Source organism: Rhinopithecus bieti, unplaced genomic scaffold, assembly GCF_001698545.2.
Source record: "Rhinopithecus bieti isolate Rb0 unplaced genomic scaffold, ASM169854v2 scaffold_3040, whole genome shotgun sequence".
Classification (NCBI taxonomy): domain Eukaryota; kingdom Metazoa; phylum Chordata; class Mammalia; order Primates; family Cercopithecidae; genus Rhinopithecus; species Rhinopithecus bieti.
In genome coordinates this window covers 1,970,961-1,992,471 of record NW_016804657.1, presented here as the reverse complement: position 1 = coordinate 1,992,471, position 21,511 = coordinate 1,970,961, and the positions used below count along the sequence as shown (strand labels likewise).

At 35.3% G+C, this 21,511-nt stretch overlaps 1 protein-coding gene across 2 annotated transcripts in view; it reads right to left on the bottom strand.

The window, feature by feature from the left end:
* Positions 1-21,511, bottom strand: part of RAP1A (RAP1A, member of RAS oncogene family) — a 94,555-nt gene that overhangs the window by 72,601 nt on the left and 443 nt on the right. The window contains exon 1 of one of the 2 annotated variants that reach the window (XM_017869681.1): positions 14,183-14,269. The exons of the other annotated variant lie outside the window; for it this stretch is intronic. The gene's annotated coding sequence lies outside the window, so the exon portion shown is untranslated. Of the gene's footprint in view, positions 1-14,182; positions 14,270-21,511 lie in introns of those variants that run through there. 2 annotated transcript variants of the gene reach the window in all.

Below are 21,511 nucleotides of genomic sequence, written 5' to 3'. Positions count from 1 at the left end.
GTGGTACATTTCTTAGAGAATTTAAAGGATTACTAAGACCTATGTGCATGCACGTGCGCGCGCACACACACACACACACACACACCTTCCTTCTAGAAGGCAGAGAAACTGAGGAAGACGGCCACTTGGATTCAACCATTGCTTTCCCACAGACCATATTTGAACTCCAAAGCTGAGGCAAGCTTCTATACGCAGGCTAAGATAAAGAATGTTCTCCTCCCACATCCCCTGCATCATTACGACCAATTAATTAAGAATCAGGAAGGTGGATCCAGAATGTGGTATTTCTCAAAGCTCTCAGTTAAATCTAATGTACAGCCAAGCCAGCATTGCAACCCACCACACTATACACTTCTCTCCTCTCAAGGAGAGGAGTTGTAAGAATAGAATTAAGAGTGAAGGGAGGAGCAAGCAGGAAGATGAGAGAAACTTGACAAAACTTACCTCTGAAGAGTGGAATTTTTATTTACTAGCATGCTAATATAGAACTAGTCTTCATGTCTCATTGCTACACCTGAACACTTAAAACAAAAGGAATTATAAAAGAAAACTAATTATTTCTATATACGCATATATGTACATATGCATGTTTTACAGGAAACTTCTGTAAGGATACACAGCAAACTGAAAACCATTATTTTGTCTCATTTGCCTTCTTGATCTGTACTTTTCAGGGCATTACCTGTATTCCTTTTAAAATATATTACTTAACAAAAATAGTGGCGTTTTATGTTTTTTCTGAGACAGGGTCTCACTGTCACCCAGGTTGGAGTGTAGTGGCGCAATCATGGCTCACTGCAGCCTCAACCTCTCATGCTCAAGCAATCCTCCCAACTCAGCCTTCTGAGTATCTGGGATTACAGGTATGTGCCACCACACCCTGCTAATTTTTTGTTTTAATTTTTGTAGAGACAGGGTCTCGCTATGTTGCTCAGGGTGGTCTCAAACTCATGGGCTCAACCTATCCTCCCACCTTGGCCTCCCAAAGTGCTGGGATTACAGGCGTGAGCCACCATGCCTGGTCAAAAATAGTGAATTATTAAAAAACCATGTGACTTAAAGGATGCTCAAGGATTACTTTATTATTACTTTGAATAGGAAAATAATTATAAAAAAGGGCTAGTAAAAATTACTTGATACTTTTCTGAAAACAGCTTGCTTTTAGTCACTACACAAAACATAAAATCTCTCCACTTTCATGTACTGTGAAGATGTATACTCTAACAAATCTATTAAAGAATCCTTGCTATCAGATGGCTATTATTAATTAGTCTTACTGATACTAATTTATCACAATATTGAGGAAAAAATGTTTTAAATAATGAGAAATAATAAAATGAAAACATTTTAAGTTTTATAAAACACAAAATATCAGACATTCTAGTTTTGTAATCGCTTATAATAATCTCACATAATATTTAGTTAAAATCAAATATCGTCCTAAAAATAAATTAAACATCCCTTACATGGACTATTCAGTTAAATGAATTTGAAGTTTTTCTATGGTTTCAGTCTTCAAAAAACAAAGAAGTAGGCAATGGTGGTAGGTAAGGCTTTATCTAAGCAATCACAGGCTTGGCCAAAGGTCTAAGTGATAATGAGTTAATGCTCAAGCATGGGTTGTCATTTGTTTGCAGCTGTGATTCTGAGATAAAGGACTCAGTTTCATGTACATACACAAAGCATTTAGGTTAAATTTTGCACCAAAGAATACAATCTCTAACCTAAATGGTAAACCTCGACACACAAAATCATTGTTGTGATTTAATTTTCATAAACACACCATGCAAAAAGCATACCACTACCATGAAGGGAAGAAGTTGGCTTTTCACTTTGACAGATGCAGACCCACAATCCAACGCAACGTAAACCTCTGCAATAAGCTTAACCTAGCTGTGGTGACAACTCAACTCCAAGCAAGGCTAGTGTCAGAAAACAGTGCTGTCTGAAATGCCTGGGTACTGACTACCATTTATTACATTTATTTGATTAGTTTTCATCCTGGTGGTGAGTGTAGTACTCTCAGGAGAGATTTTTCATTACAAAGGTAAACTAACTCTTCCAGAACACTAAAACCATTTGAGAATCTCACCTGACAGTATGTCCTAACGAAAAAAAAAAAGGCTCACATTAGTTACTAATAGTATCAGAATCAACATTTAAAATTTTCAACAATGCTGTGAGTGGCTACATTTAAAGAAAAAATAGTCTCAGAAAAAAATTAGTTTTAGAAAGGAAACATATTTCTACTTTAAAAGCAAAGTGTAATTCTTATGCAACGTTTACTGTTTTCTCATAAAGAAATCTACATAAATCCAGCAAAACACCAGATTCTTAAAATTCAGACTCTAATTCATAAAAGTGTTACCTACTATAACATCTATTCTGATATTCTGAGCTATATTAGACTAAACCTCAGGAAAATGTATGTATAACTCTGAAGGTAACACATAAGTAGAGAACTACAGAAATAAGCAGAAACAACACAGTATGATGTACCTAAATACATTACCAGAAATGTAAAAAAGATAGAGAGTATATCTCCTTTAAAAAGAATAAAAGCTTGATAGCAGAAAAAGTGTAAGTCCAAAATACTTCAATCAATAAACCAAAGATTAAAAGGCATATTTGACAGAAATGTTATGGTTCCAAGTATTCCCAGAAAGCTCACAGTTCAAAAGCTTGTTTGTTCACTATGCAACTCTGATGTGCTTTTAGAGTTCTGAATTACTGCCAGGCCCTAAAAGTCCTCAAAAATCTGTATTATTCTAGACTATTTAAAATACATATACCTGTCTTAAAAAAAAAAAAAAGATAAAAACCAGAACACTTAGCCGAAATTCAACTGTGACTTATCTGCCTACTTATTAGAACATGTTATATTTCCTGATATAAAAGTAATTAAAATCTGGTCCAATACCAGAGTAGGCAAATAAAGGAAAGAAAAAAATAGAAAACACAGGGTATGGTGGCTCATGCCTATAATCCCAGAACTTTGTGGGGCAAAGGTGGGTGAATGGCTTGAGCCCAAGAGTTCAAGAACATCCTGGGCAATGTAGCAAAACACTGTCTCTACAAAAAATACAAAAAGTTAGCCAGGCATGTTGGCATGCATCTGTAGTCCCAGCTACTCAGGAGGCTGAGGTGGGGGAATCACCTGAGTACAACGAGCCACGATCCTGCCACAGCATCACAGCCTAGGGGTAGGAATAAGATCACGTCTCAAAAACAAAAACAGAAAAAAGAAAGAAAAGAAAGAAAGAAAAATAAACACACAAAAAAAGACCTGCACATATACTTTCAATTCTTAAATGACCCAGAATTCCATTACAAATGGGAATTTATGCTAAAAACAAAGACATACACAAAAGCAAAAGAAAATGGGAAAGAAAAGAACCTCCCATAGAAGAATGGACAAATTATTATGTATCATACAGCTTACAAGAATGAGGTAGAATTATACATACTGATATGAGATGACCAAAATCTCTCAGGCAAAATGCGTTAGGCAAAAAAGCAACTTGCTATAGTTAAGGAACAATCTATTTTTCTTTTTTAAAAGACAGATATAGCTATATAAAATTATTTATATGTAGTTTTTATATAAATAATATATATAGCTATTTATGTTAGGATATATACAGGAAAAGGCTAGACAAAGATTCGTTTTAATGGTGGCTGTCCTTGGGGAAAAGGACTTTCACTTTCTAAGTCATACACACCAAAAAATATTAAAATGTACAGAATGAAGTAATTCTACTTTTTGGAATTTATCCTGTAGAAATAATTAAGGATGCATGGAAAAATTCAACTATAATGATATTCATAGAACTTTTACAATAAAAAATTGAAAACTATAGAAAAATCATTTTAAAAAATGATGTCAAATTCACATACTATTATACATCTATAGTATTTATCCATTACAGATGATACTGTTAAAAGATATTCATTTATCATGAAAATTCACAAAATATTAAGAAAAAAGGGTGCATGAAATATTATGTATCTGATTTCACTTTCATCAAAGAAAAGGCATATATACATTGAACATCACTGAGAAAGATGTATGCCAAAATATTAACAAGTTGTAAGGTAAAATTAAACGTGATTTTTTGTTTTGGCTTCTTGCATGCATTCTCAACAGGGGCAGTATCACCACCAATGGGGTAAAAATTGGCTCTTGAGGGGCAAAAAAAAAAAAATTCTTATTCTTTTAGTGCATAAAACACAGACACACATACAATACATAAACAAATATACAGTTATATCTGTGGCATTAAAATTTCATGAGGGTGACAATTAGAAAACTATCTAAAAAGGCTGAGAAATAATCTCTAATTGGTACTTTATTTTTTTTCTACAATGAACTTGGTATTACTTGAGTTTGACTTAAGTAATCTACGCACATTTAACTAATTGAAAAGGTAAAACAAAACATAACCATGGAAAGCTAAGACATATCATTAATTTTCATTATTAAATATAAAATGTGCTTCTTTATTCCTATGGCTTTAAAAATACAACACAAAGCATTTTTTAAAACTAATAAAATGAAAATACAGAGATAAATAAACTGAAAAAGTATCTCATCAGAATCATCTGGGGATCACCCACAGGAGTAAAATATAGTACCCTAGCCCTATCCCAGACCCATAAAATCAGTATTTCTGCAAGCAGCGTTACAAGGTATACCAGAGTAGCTTTTATTAAATGAAGCACACTTACATCATCACACCACTCCGTGGAAATATGAAATCTAGACAGGAAATATATTTTAATTTGGCCTGAGAGATTTAAAAAATTACGTACTGAAGTAATAGAAATAATGTGAGAGCCTGGAAATCTAGAAATTCCCAGTAAACTCACTCCTTCCCTTTAATGAATTCAAAGATTTACATTTAATCAGACTTTCTCTGGGCACCATATTCACAAAGAAACAGTTTTTAATTCTATGGTGAAAATTAAGTAGAGAACAAAAGTCATGTTACTGTTGGGTAATAAAAACTGGGATACTGTCAGCTATACTCAATTCTCTAGTTAACAGACTTGTTCAGCACATCAGCCTTGAATTCAAAATTCTGCCTATACCAGATTATAAATTTTTCATGCTAAATATTTTAGGTCTAATCTATTAAGTCATGAATGCCAAAGATTCATTGTATACATAAACAATGAAACTACCTAAGTGAGGGGTTAATGGTTCCACTTAATTAATGGGGAATACACAGGGTTGACTAAAACAGGGGATACACGGCATAATATATTGTTCCAGTCCCTAGGGATCTTTTACCTCAGTTTCATAGAAACATCAATGCCGGCCAGGCACAGTGGCTCACACCTGTAATTCCAACACTTTGGGAGGCTGAGGTAGGGGGATCACCTGAGGTCAGAGGTCAGGAGTTCAAGACCCGCCTGGTCAAGATAGTGAAACTCCATCTCTGCTAAAAATAAAAAGATTAGCTGGGTGTGGTGGCACACACCTATAATCCCAGCTACTTGGGAGGCCGAGGCACGAGAATTGCTTGAACCCTGCAGGCAGAGGTTGCAGTGAGCAGAGATTGCAGCCACTGAACTCCACCCTAGGTGACAGAGTGAGACACTGTTTCAGAAACAAAACAAAATACAAAGGAAACAAAGAAACATCAATCCCAACTTTGAGGTAATAACAGCAGCAATAATTTTAAGTGCTTCTTGTACCTCAGGCATGCTTATTTAATCCTCAAACAAGTCTAAGATACAGATACTGTTCTTTTTCCACTGATAGATGAGAAAACTGAGAAAAACTGGTAGGCACTACATGCAAACTTTTGCCAAGTGTTTTGCCTGCTGACCACAAATACAAATGACCAAATATTAAAAGCAAGACTTTGCATACCATTTATATAAATAAGTTTAAATCCTATAATTAAACACTTATCCATAAAACAGCATATGATGTAACTGAAGCAAATCTGAGTTGGAAGAATCAAAAGGTTTCCAAGGCAAGGTACAACAGTACAAAACCTTTCCTATTTCTCTCATCCCCACGCCCAGAAAATGGCAACTTAATTTTGTGTTTGTTTTAGTTTTAAAGGAAAAATGTTTACCATAACATAAAATTCCACTTCAGAAATCCTATTTATTTGTAAAACCTTTAACTCATTTTATCACCTAAGAATCTTTATCTTTAAAAGCTTCATTAAATTTAATTTCACACTCTATAATAAATTCATTTTAGAACTCTTAGTTTGATTATAAAATATACGAACAGGCCAGGCGTGGTGGCTCACGCCTGTAATCCCAGCACTTTGGGAGGCCGAGGCGGGTGGATCACGAAGTCAGCAGACTGAGACCATCCTGGCCAACATGGTGAAACCTCATCTCTACTAAAAATACAAAAATTAGCTGGACGCGGTGGTGCGTGCCTGTAATCCCAGCTACTCAGGAGGCTGAAGCAGGAGAATTGCTTGAACCCAGGAGGTGGGGGCTGCAGTGAGCTGAGATCGCACCACTGCACTCCAGCCTGGCGACAGAGGGAGACTCCATCTCAAAAAAATAAAATAAATAAATAAAAAGAATGTAAAGTTCATAAGGCTTAACAAGGGAAATAAAATATCATATAACCTATAATAATATATATTATATAATATNTTACTTTATGAACATATGTGAAAATATCTAGCAGTGTCCAAAAAAAAAAAAAAGTATAACATGACCTGAGTTCACTGAAGGACTTCAAGTTTGATTAAATACAAGGAAGTCAAATCAATTAATGTAATTCTTTATATGAAAAGATTAAAGGAGAGATTAAAGGAGAAAAAGCATTCAATTTTTTTAAAGCAAGGCTATTATATTATATACATAATATATATATTCAGAATGGGAGAAGAAATTGGAATCCAGCCTGGGCAACATGGCAAATATATATATATATAATGTATATTATATAATATATAATATGTAAAGTATCTATAACCCACACATCAGAGATAACAATCTAGGTCTTTTGGTGTTTCCTTTTAGCCTATGTTCTACACATGAATAGATATATATTTTAAAAATAAGTACTAAAATCATACTATGTAAACACTGGTATTCTGCATTTACCAATAACAATAGAGAACTTTTTAAAAACAGCACAGACAAATGCAATTTTATGATTGATTTTCTATAAAACATTTTGGCCTATATAACTAAAAAATAGTTTATTATATTGTGAAAATTAACCAGGGTGGGAAGAGATAGTTGGTCCTTCATATAAAGGGCACTCTCTCAAATATTTGAAAGTTTTTAAAAATCACCTTTAAATTTTACTGATTAAATAGCCATTTTCTTTGCACTATTAAAAACTTCAAATGTCCATCTTTGGTATGCCAACACACAGAGGACACTGAATGCGTGGTTATGGGAGTGTTGTTATAAACGCAAAAGATCAAAACTGACCACAGGCTCAACCTAGAACACTAGAACTTAAGCAGAGTCAGTTAAGAAAACCACAAAACAATGATTCTTTATGTCCAGTATCTAAGGCCTACTATAGCTTATGTACACATGTAAGCAGATGGCACTGAGTGGTGACACAATCTCAAGCATGCTCTGTTGTGACAGCAGTCCAAGTCTGAAGCATAATGGGAATAACAGGATGAGTATATCAACTAAAACCCTCCAACCCATGGTTTCTACTGCAGATTTTGGTTGGTTCTTGAATTATAACGCTATCATATTCTAATGTAAAAGTTGTAACACTTAGTGAAATACTAGTCAGAAGTTATTAAACAGTAATTTAAAATTCAAAGGGATGTTTTACAACTGAGGTTTGTCCTAGGTGTGAAACTAAGTATTCAAAAAGACACAGAAACTTCTTTTTTTTTTGAGATGGAGTCTCGCTCTGTCGCCCAGGCTGGAGTGCAGTGGCTAGATCTTAGCTCACTGCAAGCTCCACCTCCCGGGTTTACGTCATTCTCCTGCCTCAGCCTCCCGAGTAGCTGGGACTACAGGCGCCCGCCACCTCGCCCGGCTAGTTTTCATATTTTTTAGTAGAGACGGGGTTTCACCGTGTTAGCCAGGATGGTCTCGATCTCCTGACCTCATGATCCGCCCACCTCGGCCTCCCAAAGTGCTGGGATTACAAGCTTGAGCCACCGCGCCCGGCCGACACAGAAACTTTTTTAAAAGATTACATGCTATTAGACCAATTTCGAGATACTAAACTCCCAGGCTTCTTACCATTTGAATGTAAAAGAAACACTACCAAAATAACCTAATATATGAAAATCTAAACATGCAAATAAAGGTTTGCCTGATTATAATATTCTCCCTCCCAAATGGTTTTTCTTAAGTTAATCTGATATCCTTATTAATCACACCAGTTTTTACAGATACACATCTACAGAGCAAATTGATACTTGCACTTTGTATGCCAAACAATTTTCTGAAGCATAAAAACTTCATGCTGGGGGTGATGTATGTCATTACTAAATCAATTGTATGATTAGAATGGAGAACAGCAAGATGCAATAGTAGGGCAGTCTAAAATCTGTCATACAGAAATCCACCAGGGAAAATTAAAAACCAACACGTTGCGGATACCAAGAAGCAAAATATCATATAAAGTTATCTTTCATAGACCTGTCGTAACAAGTCTCAGACAACGAGAAACAAATTTTAAAATATGTTCCTTCTTCACAACAACCCTCTTCATTTGATCTAGGTTTATCGTCCTTCCAACTCAAACCAACAAGACACCATACCTCACGAAGTAGTAATTACACTGCCACAAATGGTGACAGAGTAATCATATACTCTCTGAAGGTCCATGTAGGCTGCAGTATCTTTTTTTTTTTTTTTTTTTTTTGAGATGAACTTTCGCTCTTGTTGCCCAGGCTGGAGTGCAATGGTGCCATCTTGGCTCACCACAACCTCTGCCTCCCAGGTTCAAGGGATTATCCTGCCTCACCCTCCCAAGTAGCTGGGATTATAGGCAAGCGCCACCACGCCCAGCTAGTTTTTTCGTATTTTTTTTTAGTGAAGACGGGGTTTCTCCATGTTGGTCAGGGTGATCTCAAACTCCCAACCTCAGGTGATCCACCCTCCTCGGCCTCCCAAAGTGCTGGGATTACAGGCATGAGCCACAGTGCCCGGCCATGGGCTCCAATATCTAATCCAAAGTATTCTATTCCTTCAACCATAATTTACCTCCTCCTAGCTCTCATTCCATCAATTTCATTTCTCTTTTTTGGGAAAATAAATTCCTTTTCCAGTCTAGCACGTCAACTTCTGTGTGTTACTCCCCTATGGTAAATTCTGTATCATAATTATGTTCCTTTCTCAAACTTACTCAGATTTCTTTCAATTTCTCAATTACCTACATTTACTTTCATCCTTTAGGTATCCATTCCTAATTTTAAATATTCATTTAAAAGAATACTAAACTTAAAACTTATTAAGATATTAATTAATCTGAAGGATTAGAAACTTTATAAACACAGGGTTGAGAGATTTCATACTCCTATTCTGCCTGGGTATAGACATTAGTTAGTTAGTTAAAAAAAAAAAAAAAAAAAAAAACCCCTCATTTATCCTACTAACCATTAAATGACCAAGAATTATCAGTTCATATTTCTAAGCAACAAATAACACACTTTGATATTCTAATAGAAGACAGAAACAAACACATGCCAGCAACCCTGCCCCACTCCCCACAGACCGATAGATATTAGGTAGACAACTAATGCTGGCTACATAAACATCTGGACTACTGTAATTCCATCACTTCATTTCAGAATACTAAATTCTTAAATGGTTACCAAAAAAAAAAAATTAAGATACAAACAGAATCAAAAGAGGTTATTGATAATGAACACTATGGTGCAAACCAGACTTTTTTTTAAAAGCTGAAAATTCTACAAATTACTCAGTTAACAAAGCCTAAGAGAAAATTATACTTTATAAGTGTTTGGTCTTTATTTCTCTCCTCAGGATTTTTACCATATGATTTATGAAAAAAAAGACAGGTGAAGTCACTTTATTTTTGAAGAAATTTTCTAGACTCATTTAGGAGAAAAATGGTCTGACTCACTGAAAACAGTATAGGGATAGAGGCAGTCTCCTGTCATTTACTCATTCATTCATGCTTACATTTAAGCAAGATACAAGTATGTATTGATCACCTATTTTCTGCTTTGTATTGCAAAAGTTCCTTCTTCTGGAAGTTTACCATCCACATGATCCTCTATAATTGGAGCTGTGTAAATTTTCACAAATTATATAATTACTTTGAGTTTCATTGGCTGTAAAAAACTGAACAATAACAATATCTACTTTATAGATTTACTGTGCAAATTAAATAGGATATAAGGGGTCTACACTCAAAAACATGATTCCCTTCTCCCTGTAGGTTCATTACAGATAGGACATTAATCAATGGCTCCCAACCTTTCTACAAAAAAACTCTATTCTCTTTCATGGATTTCGTGTCTTTAAAGATTTTTGTCTACCAACTGCATTGACATCTTATTAATCACATAAGTAAAAGTTAATCAAAATCACACAAGTAAAAATTCTCAACTTGCCAAAGACTTAAAAACTAACAAAACCCAATGCTAGGATCTTGAAGGGATAAGTACAATATTTTATTTCCTTAACAATCTGCAAATCGCTACAATGTATGATAATGATTTGAGTCAATATAATCATTGGTCAAAGAAAAGATACATAATATTTTACCTGTATAAATCTATTTAGAGTAAATGCACAATTTTCATTTGGCCTTTTGTAACACTAATCATAATTCCTTCTTATCTCTGCAGATCCCTGGGAAAAACATAATTTATGGACCATAAATCAGTGATTCTGTATGTCTAGAAAAACTACTGGTTACCCTACAGATTTAAATGAGTATTATTAGTAACACCATCTTCAAATTCACAAGTTGCATATATTTACCCATAAAGAGAAATAATATCCGGTGAGTTGTTCAATATAAACCTCATCTACCAGGCTTTTCCTAGTCTTGTGATGACAAGGGTCTTCTTGTTCTTCCTCAAACACGATGACCTGCTTCCCACTTTAGGGCCTTTGCACCAACTGGGCCCTCTGCCTGGTTCATTCTTCTTATATACCGCTACGTGTCTGGCATTTTGTAATTCGGTGCCACATTAAATTAAATTTCACCATCTCAGTGAGCTTTTCCACAACACTCAATTTAAAATCCTTTCATCATTCTCTATCATTTCATCTTGCTACAGTTTCTTCATGGCATTTAGGACCTCTGAAATTATCTTATTTACTTGTTTTTCTACTGTGTTTCTCTACGATCGTCAACCCTTCAGTGGTATAACAATTGCCATGAAAGCACATCTTATTCACTGCTAAATCTCTGGTTCCTAGAATAGTATCAAGCACTCAATAATCACTCAATAAATACATGTTGGACGAGTAACCAAACTGTTTATTATTACAGTAGGGAATAACTGATTTCTTAGTCAAGAATTTATAGTTAGCATTCAAAATTGCTGATTCAAAAGGAGTATGAAAAAAATCTTCTGATACAGAAAAATATACATAATATTTTATTCAACCAGTAGGCTTCATTTTCTTTTATTTTAATCCTTTGGGATAGAAGGCTATAATACTCCATTCACATTTCAGACACTTCGTATGTCACCTTACATAAAAATTAAATGAACTATAACAGTATACCATAAACTGCTAGCTACTTAATTTAGCAATTTATTTTTTCTGTCAAGATGCAAGCACATTTCTAAAAATGTAAGACAACAGTCCATCATAGTGACAATGCCAGAATGGCCCAAACTAAGGACTATGCTATTCTCTCAGCTATAGTTTAAGGAGTAGGAGTGATGGGGAGAGAATGACTATAGTTCAGATTTCTGCTGGACAAACAGGCAGAAGTATCCTCAAACCTATTCAGAAGAGACTCATAGTCTGTAGACGTTAAATCATCGTTTTGAATATCTGAAGCCCCTTTAGTAAATGAAATTTCATTCAGTTGACCAGATCTGGGCTTTTGCAGATTCGCATAGCAAAAAAAAAAAAAGTCACACGCACACAATCCCCAACACTATGATGAGCACTATGAGTTACATTTGCTTATTCATTTAAAATAATTTTCAAATACTTTTAAAGGGAAGAGATTTGAGTAAAATAATAAGGACTTTATTTTGAATTTAGGCAATATTTAGAAACTAAAAGAAACATTAAAAAAGGTATGACAACTCACTGTTTTAAAAAATGCAAACACAAGCCTGTATTTTTTTAAATTGGTGGTTGCTTCTTTTCCCCATTGAAGATAGCGAGCAAACAATTCACAGTTCATGTGAGTTTACTTAGTAGTCAAAAAGAAATACTATTAATATCAACCTCCAGCTAACTTGCTTTATATTATTCAGTCAAGTGGAAAATATGAGTAGAGCCCTAGTCAGGTACTAGAATGACTAAAAATGGCATCTGCAAACTCTCTTTTTTTAATTAGGAAAATTCAGGGGTGAAGGAGAAAACAGGAATACTAAAAGTAATGTTTTTCTAAAGATCATACACCCAATTTCCCATTTTTTTGCTTCTATATTTTACTCAGAAGCTACTTAACAAACAAGAAGTCTATATTTCACTTCTCATCACCTCTGCTCACACGACTGGTGTTTTTAAAGTCCTGCAGCAATCACAAACGCTACAAAAACCACATGCAGAAGAATTTCACCTTACAGTGAAGAGTTTTAAGGTAATACCTCCAGAAATACAAAGTCTAAAAGCGAGGATATCCTGTTAATCAGGAACTCAAAATGCTATCTAAATAAAATTACTGCAGGAGATTGTGCATATATATTTTTAAACGCATAAATATATGCTTTTCACTGATGAAATGATAGGAATCTCGGAATGTTTTATCCTTCAATTTTTTAAAAAACAATAGTAACAACCGAAGTATACTGAGTCCCATCTTCTCTCAAAGGCTGCCTAACTGCATATAAGCCTAGACTGTTTCTTTTGAATTTAATCTCCAAATTGATTGCATAGATCTTCACAACCATGAAGCCTAAGCACTTCCCCCAAACCCTCCCTGTTTTCCTTTAAACCCTCAGATCTTACCTTACCTGTGTTACTATTAATCCAGATTCCCTGTCTTCAACCTCTTCCTTCCTCAAATCATTCTGTACTCTACAAGCAAATTCATCTGCTTTTTGATGAATGCTTTTATCAAGTCATTTTCCGCATACCAAAGCTTGCACTCCTGAAAAAGTCTACGCTTACCAACCTAGCATTCAATGACTTACAAGTCTAGCTCCAATCTCCATATTTCTCCCTTATCTCCATATTTTCTAACTATACAAAAGCTAGGCTTCTGTCAAATTAATCACCTGTCCTCCAACTTCTCCTGAACTTTCCTTCTATCTTGGCACATGCCATTCCTACCACAAAGAATGTCCACCATTCCCCTCCTGCTGCCACTGCTCACCACAGCCCATTTGCATTTCTGTATTTATTCATGTAAACAAGAACACAAAAATGAGATATTTCTTGCCCTTGAGGAGACTGTCAGAAAAAACAAATTTAATGAAAATAGCTAGTTTTTATTAAATGTGCCAAGGGGTCTTACGCATTATTTCTAATCCTCTCAACAATCCTATGGGGTAGATATTATTATTCTCCTTTTATAAAAATAAGGAAGCCAAGGTTTAGAAAAATAAAATCATACACATATTTAGCAGGTTGCCTCAAATCATATACTTAGTGAGTGGCAAAGCAAGGACACGAACCCAGGCTGCCTAACTCCAGAGCTACTGCTCTAAACACTAACAGATTTTTTGTTTTTAAAGTCAGAACCATGTGACTAACCCCTTCATCTATCTGAAATAATTTAGTTTTACATAATATTTCTACTTATTACATACTATAAAACAAGCTTTCTCATGTTTGTCATTTTAATAAAAGAATATTAAAATTTTAGCTCTCCAAAAAAATGCTCAAATTGCAACTTTATGGTAATTTTTTTTTGTCACAGATTACTTTTACCTAAAATATTTTTAAAGAAACTCATTTCAATAAGTTTTTTGGAAGATAACTGCAAATTTCTTTCATACGCTATGATGGTTTTACACATTATTAATATGAGGATTTTTGCCATTACCCCCCAAGAATGTAACAGATATCTATCACATTGGCAAAGATTGTAAAAACTGACCTACTCAATGCCATTGAAGGTGCAGTGAGACACATACTCTTATACACAGGGTAATCACCCTCTGATCCAGTTACCCCACTTCTGGGAATCTATCCTACAAGAAGAAAAAAAAAACAGAGATGCAATCAAAGATACATGTACAAAAAATGTCTGTTCCAGTATTATTTAAAATAGTAATATTATAAAGAATCAACCGTAAAGTCTCAAACTAGGAGACCAACATCCCATTCAGGAAAAAAAAAAGTAGGATCAAAATAGTATATATAAAGTTATAATTCTAAGTTTCGTAAAAAAATAAATAAATAAATAAAAAATCTGTACATGCAAGGAACGAACTGGAAAAATGTATATTAAAAGATTAGCAGTAATTTTTTCTGAATGATAGGATCATGGATGTTTTCAATTTATTCTTTACACTTAACATTCTTTTCAAAATTTGCTACAGTATAACATGAATTACTTTAAACAGAAAAAAATAATGTTTAAGCAGTTATAACCACTGAAAAACATCCTGAACCTAACAAGGGCATATTACTTGGAATACGAAATACATTTCTTAGTGCAAAGAAAATGTCAGACTTGTTTCCAGCTTCTATTATGCCCAGAAGCTTGTTTCCAGCTTCTATTATGCTCACCTTTACTTTTAGGTTGTGTAAAGAATGTCATCCAAAACTCAGTAGTACCTGTATTTATGAAACTGCACAAGGTCCACTATCTAAAAGTCAGCCAATGTTCCAAAAGAAAGAATCACAATTAAATGGACTATTTTATTATATACGTCTACTGAGAATAATACATATCCAATTAATCCAAACTCAAAACATGCAAAAATGGAAAAACCAGAACAATTATTCTCATTTTGCAAACTAACTAAATATATTATTGTTGCCTTATAAGCACATCATAATTAGGTTGGGAGAGAAGAAGATCTTGAAAATAAAACTGTCAAGCTAACAACAGTCACTAAAAATGCACATTTATGCATGTTGTCTATTTGCACATTTCTGTCCTAGCAGATAGTTGACTTTAGTGGCAAAGGATGATTCTAATCAGCGTAGAAAAAAATATTAACATGCCATTCTACAAAACAACTTCTGACATTAAACAGAGAATTGAAATTACTAGCTGAACCAGGAAACAACTTCCCTACAATGTCTGTATATACAGGCATATGTGTATGTGTGTGTATGTATGTATACCTATGCAGAAAAGCTATTTACTAAAAATAAGTGTTGGACTGAAGTAAAACAGGCAGTAAAGGAAAAAATTCTTATTTAACTCTATTTTGAACAACTGGGAAACTGATTTGGTCCAATACTAATAAGCTATTAGAAAACAAGACCACCGAAATAGCTGTTCACCAACTAAGAGAATTTGAAATGCTCACAATTTATTTTACTTAAAAAAATGAGTATCATTCTATTTTCACTCTATCATGAAAATACAACAGTGATTTATAAAACACATGACAGGCTGTGGCAAACAAAATAAACTGATAGACTATAAATTCCTTAAAGCAGAAACTACACCTTCACATCTCAGTATTCATCAAAGAGCCTAATTTGGGGTTACTCAAACATCTGTTCAATGACTAAATCTGAAATCTATTAATGAAATTATGAATTAACTCTGGTGGCACACGCCTGTAGTCCCAGCTACTCAGGAGGCTGAAGTGGGAGGAGAGCTTGAGCCCAGGAGGTGGAGACCAGCGTGGGTGATATAGCAAGACTCTGTGAAAGAAAAAGGAAGAAAAGGGAAATAGAAAAGAAAAGAAAAGGAAGAGGAAGAGAAAAGAAGAGAGAAAAAAGAAAAGAAATTATGCAACCTTTTCAAAAGCACAGGATGGAATTTACAGGGTAGTTCCAAGGGTATCAATAGATTTGAGCTAGATTGTTAACTGTGTAAAACTGAAAGATTATTGTTAAAATTTCAACTGCTACAATATTTAACTTAGTGCCTGTTTGCTTAATGTTTTATAATACAGCCAACGTGTCTAGAACAGAATGGTTATACTGATAAAGAAATTTTAAAATATCACTGAAAATACAGTGAGTGAATTTACTCTCTGGATTACACATCTGACATATCTGAAATGTATAGTCAGCAATAAAAGATTTCCACTACTAACTTACAGTCATATAAACTGCATTTGGGATATATCCAAATAGTTGTATTCAGTTCTTTGTGCCTCTTTTTATAGTTTTGTCTTTTCTAAAGACAAGAAACCAAACAAACAAAAAAGAAAACAGTTAAAAAACAAAAGACAGCTAAACCACAGTCCCATCATGAACAAAATTATCTTTTACATCCAGAATAAGTGGGTACAGCACTGCACTGCAAAAAACCATGAATGAGTAGTAACATGTTATAGGTGTATACACCCAGGAGTTCAAGGTAAGGCACTTCAAGTTTTAATTAACCCAATAGTATCTTTTATTAGTTTTTTTTTAGTTTAATATACTGCTATTCTTAGGAAATATGCCCTAATTTAAATACATTCAGACACTAAACCATATGAATACATATTTAATTTTAAATTTGGTTAACTTTAACACTTTGAACCACTCTACCAGTATAAACTAAATAGGTTAGAGGTAAGAAACACTGGGAAAATTTGAGTGATTTATAAATAAATTTTTTTCAGATTTATCTAACCTAAATTTATATAGCCTAAGTAAATAAGTCATTAGTGCTTTTTAAAAAGCCATTGGCCGGGCGCAGTGGCTCAAGCCTGTAATCCCAGCACTTAGGGAGGCCGAGACAGGCGGATCACAAGGTCAGGAGATCGAGACCATCCTGGCTAACACGGTGAAACCCCATCTCTACTAAAAAATACCGGCGAGGTGGCGGCCGCCTGTAGTCCCAGCTACTCAGGAGGCTGAGGCAGGAGAATGGCGTAAACCCGGGAGGCGGAGCTTGCAGTGAGCTGAGATCCGGCCACTGCACTCCAGCCTGGGCGACAGAGTGAGACTCTGTCTCAAAAAAAAAAATAAAAAATAAAAAATAAAAGCCATTAACTGGTCTACTGATTGGAGTTTATTTCATAAAACATTTAATTTTCCATGTGGATATCATGTACTTCTGAAAATTTTATTAAAAGAATTATTTTAAATCACTTATAAAAGCACGTTATTTCCTGTTTCAACTCTACCTTAATAACCATACACAATTTCCTTTTTTTATTGGTGCATGTGTATATGCATGTTTGTACCTTCTACCTCTAAAAGGTTTATTTTCAAGCGGAAATGAGAGCACAGCATGGTTCTCTGTTGAACTGTTTTGTTGATCAGAACCTCACGATAATGAACAAAGCTAAGCTTATAGATTCAATACTCATCTGGATCATCTAACTTTGAAACAAAGTGCCCTCTTAACCAGTTACCTCACAACTGTGTGTAGGGGACTGACAGAACGTGAATTATGCAGTGCAAATCTATATCACTGTTACAAAAGTTTCAAAATGTAAATGAGCTAATATTAACATCATCTTTGTATATGAAAAACTGAAAAGCACATAAAAACGACTGCTTGTAATCCCCATACTTCACGCACACAATAAAAGAAAAAATGGACACTTCATCTGTCTCAGTAACATACTAAAGCTTAAATACTTTTGTTTAATGCTAACCTTTTTCACAAGATATGCATCTGGCATTAAGTAATGCAGCACTTACATGACATCAGAATAAGCAAAAAATTCTTGGAAATAGGCCGTAACTCTTCTTACAAATGATTAGGTGTAATCAATTAATTGTTACAACCAATTAATTTGGAAAGGGACATTACAAACAAGTAAACTTACATTTACAATTTCAAATGTATCCCAATATTAAAATATAAATGCTTTACATTATTTTCATTGATCAACTAAAGAGAATTTTAGAACCACAAGATCAGAAGTTATCTGAGGTTCAATGAACATTTACGGTGTCCCTATCACATGTCAGAAACAGAGCAAGGTGCTTTCAAGTAACTCAAGTGATTCAACGCACTCCCTTGTATAGATGTCAAAGCTCCCCACCTATGACAAATTAAGCCATCTAGGTTCCAGAACCTGAAATACTGGGCAAAGCCCTCACAATGGTATAGTTTTCTATCAAAACTGACTGGTATCATCATCCCCTATAAACTAAATAAAATTTCAATGTTGACCTATTTAACAAAAACAATAGTCTCAGCCACACGAGGCCAGCACTTTGGGAGGCCGAGGCGGGCGGATCATGAGGTCAGGAGTTCAAGACCAGCCTGACCAACATGGTGAAACCCTGTTTCTACTTAAAAAAATACACAAATTAGCCGGGTGTGGTGGCAAGCACCTGTAATTCCAGCTACTCAGGAGGCTAAAGCAGGAGAATCCCTTGAACCTGGGAGACGGAGGTTGTAGTGAGCTGAGATCACATCACTATACTCCAGCCTGGGTGACAGATCAAGACTCTGTCTCAAAAAAAAAAAAAAAAAAAAAAAGTCTCTTTTTTGAACAACTATAAAGAATTACAACAAAAAAATTCAACTGTGAGTCTTCAACTAAGTACCTACACAATTTACTGCAAAGAACAAAACATGGGGCTGTCACAGCTATAAAATTCTAAAAACAGCACACAAAACAGAAATTAAACAAATTACAGATACCATTAAAAATCCCTTTGTTGCCGGCCACAGTGGCTCACACCTGTAATCCCAACACTTTTGGAGGCCAAGGTGGCCGATCACTGGAGGTCAGGAGTTTGAGATCAGCCTGGCCAACATGGTGAAACCTCGTCTCTACTAACAATAAAAAAAAAAGAAAAAATTAGCTGGGCTTGGTGGTGGGTACCTGTTATCCCAGTTACTCGGGAGGCTGAGACAGGAGAATCGCTTGAACCCAGGAGGCAGAGGTTGCAGTGAGCCAAGACTGCACCACTGCACATCAGGCTGGGTGACAGAGCAAGACTCTTTTTTTCATTTTTAAAAATATCCCTTTGTAAGGAAAAAAACAACTACCGACTTGAAAACTTGGATGTCTAATCCCTATTTTATATAAAATATCATCAACCATACACTAAAGTTCATAGGTAACACTAAACACTGGCAAGATCTGAAGTAACTTAACTATTACAATACAAATCATGACAGACTGTGAAACCCCGAGGGCAGAGACCCTGTCTAATTCATCTCTGTATCCAACAATTAGCACCCTGTAGTTAAATGTTGAAGAGAGGTAAGCTAACATCCGAACTTTAAATGTGAGCTGTTGAAATATTCAACTTAACAATCTGAAAGATCTCCTTTTATGACTGACATTGTTTCTCAAATGTTAAACAATAATGTCCAATGCAAGTATACAAGTGACATTACCATGGAACGTTTGTCAACAACTGTGGCTGTCAAAATTAGTATAACCTAGTCTTCAGAGTATAACGTAGGGTAAGGAGATAAAAACAGTGGCAGGGAAGGGTAGTAAGGGAAGACTGAGACTGGTGCAGAGACCTGAAGGAAGTGAGGGATATATTACAGGCAGAGAGGACATCAAGTGTAGACACCTGAGTGTATTTTACCTTTTTGGGAACTACGAGGCCAGTGTGGCTGGAGTACAGTAAGCAAGAGGAAAAGTAAAGGGGCTTGAGATTCGAGAAGTAGCTGGGCCACTGTAAGGCTTGTAAGCCATGGTAAGAACTTTGGATTTTACCGCGAATGAGATGGGAAAACACTGGAGGGTTTTGAATAGAAGAAAGACTTGTTCTGAAGTTTGTGAGCATCATTGTAGCTGCTGTGTGGAAATCAACTTGGGGTGGAGGGGCAAGAGTGGAAGCTGGAAGATCAATTAGGAGATTAATAATCTTCATTTCTAACCTTTTTCAGTGATTGCAAAAGTGTGTATGTTTCTGCTGTTGGGCCAGTAGTTTCCTTTTCTTCCCATCTATTAAAATAACTAAACGAACATGTGCATATACAACATTTTCTTTCTTTTGGAATATTTCCTTGAGATTCATTTCCAGAAGGACTACAGGATCAACGTATATGAATATACTTGTCGTCTGGGGTATATTAAGTGTAGATACTGTCCTTCCTGAGGCCATACAAAGAGTGAACAAAGGCTTTTGAGTTAATATCTAACTGTGTAACACTGAGGGATTCCATCCAGTTCACTTCTAAGACATATGTTCATGGTTGGCCTCAGAGGGTCCCTAAAATTAACGCAAAATTTTGTGAATAAATGCCTACTAACTTTATTCTGGGGAGGGAGTTTATATATTTCATCATATTCTCAAAGGTGTCAGTGGCCTAGAAAAGGTTAAGAATTACTATTTTACAAACTGGAAATGGACTGCAATATCTTAATACAGGGTACCTCTCTAAAGGACAGATTTAACACCTGGACTCATCTTTGTAATCATTCAATTCATTCAACAAATACTGAACATATGATCCTCAATACCTAACAGCTAATCTTATCTGAAGCAGACCATAATTTAAAACACCAAGGAAACTAGACAGGATTCACTGAAATATCATGCTACAAAAGAATATCGAACCATATAATTTCAAAACAAAAATGTTACAGGAAAGCATAATAAAGACAGAAAGTCTGGGGCCTAATTTAATGCTTATTATGTCAAAGTATCACAGAAATAAATTACATTACAAGGAAAGAAAAACTACACATAGGCATGTCCACCCCCACACATTCTGACAGGAAACCCAAAGAAAGTTTCCAAATCCTGTTTCCAGCAGCATCTCTTCTGACACGGCCCTTCATGCTTTTGACGGTAGGAGCCCCAAGTTAAATCTAAGAGCTGATGCTTTACTCTTACTGTAATAAAAACAGAACCATCATCCGCCACCTAAGGAGAAGAGTGGCCACCTGTAGGGCTGTGGCTCATTCACCTTCTGCTCTATTATTCTATTTCATTTTTTATACCTCCTCCCCTCAAAGAAGTAACAAAACTATTTTCCCTCCCAAAACAGAATGCATTACTCCTCAACGGCAGTTCTTTTTCCAAGAGGTCAAAGGTTCCCTAAACTCTGGTTCTCAGCTCTATGAGGAGATCCCATTTTGTAGGCACAAATGTCTTCCTCTCATCTTCTCCCCGTAGCAGTAAATTACACAATTCGGCTGAAGACACTGTCCTTAACTTCCTGAGTAAGGGGGCAAGAGATACTCTCACCAACGCTAGTTTGAAGGATAACAAGAATCACACCGTGACCTCTTCCCTAACAAAATTCAGGGAAGAAGCAGAGACGCATGAAAAGTAACACTGAAAAGGCGAACACATGGTAAGCTACGGAAGACAGGGGGGTAAAGAAGGCGGGAAAGGGGCTGGAAGGTGGAGTGGGATGTAGATGTCAGCC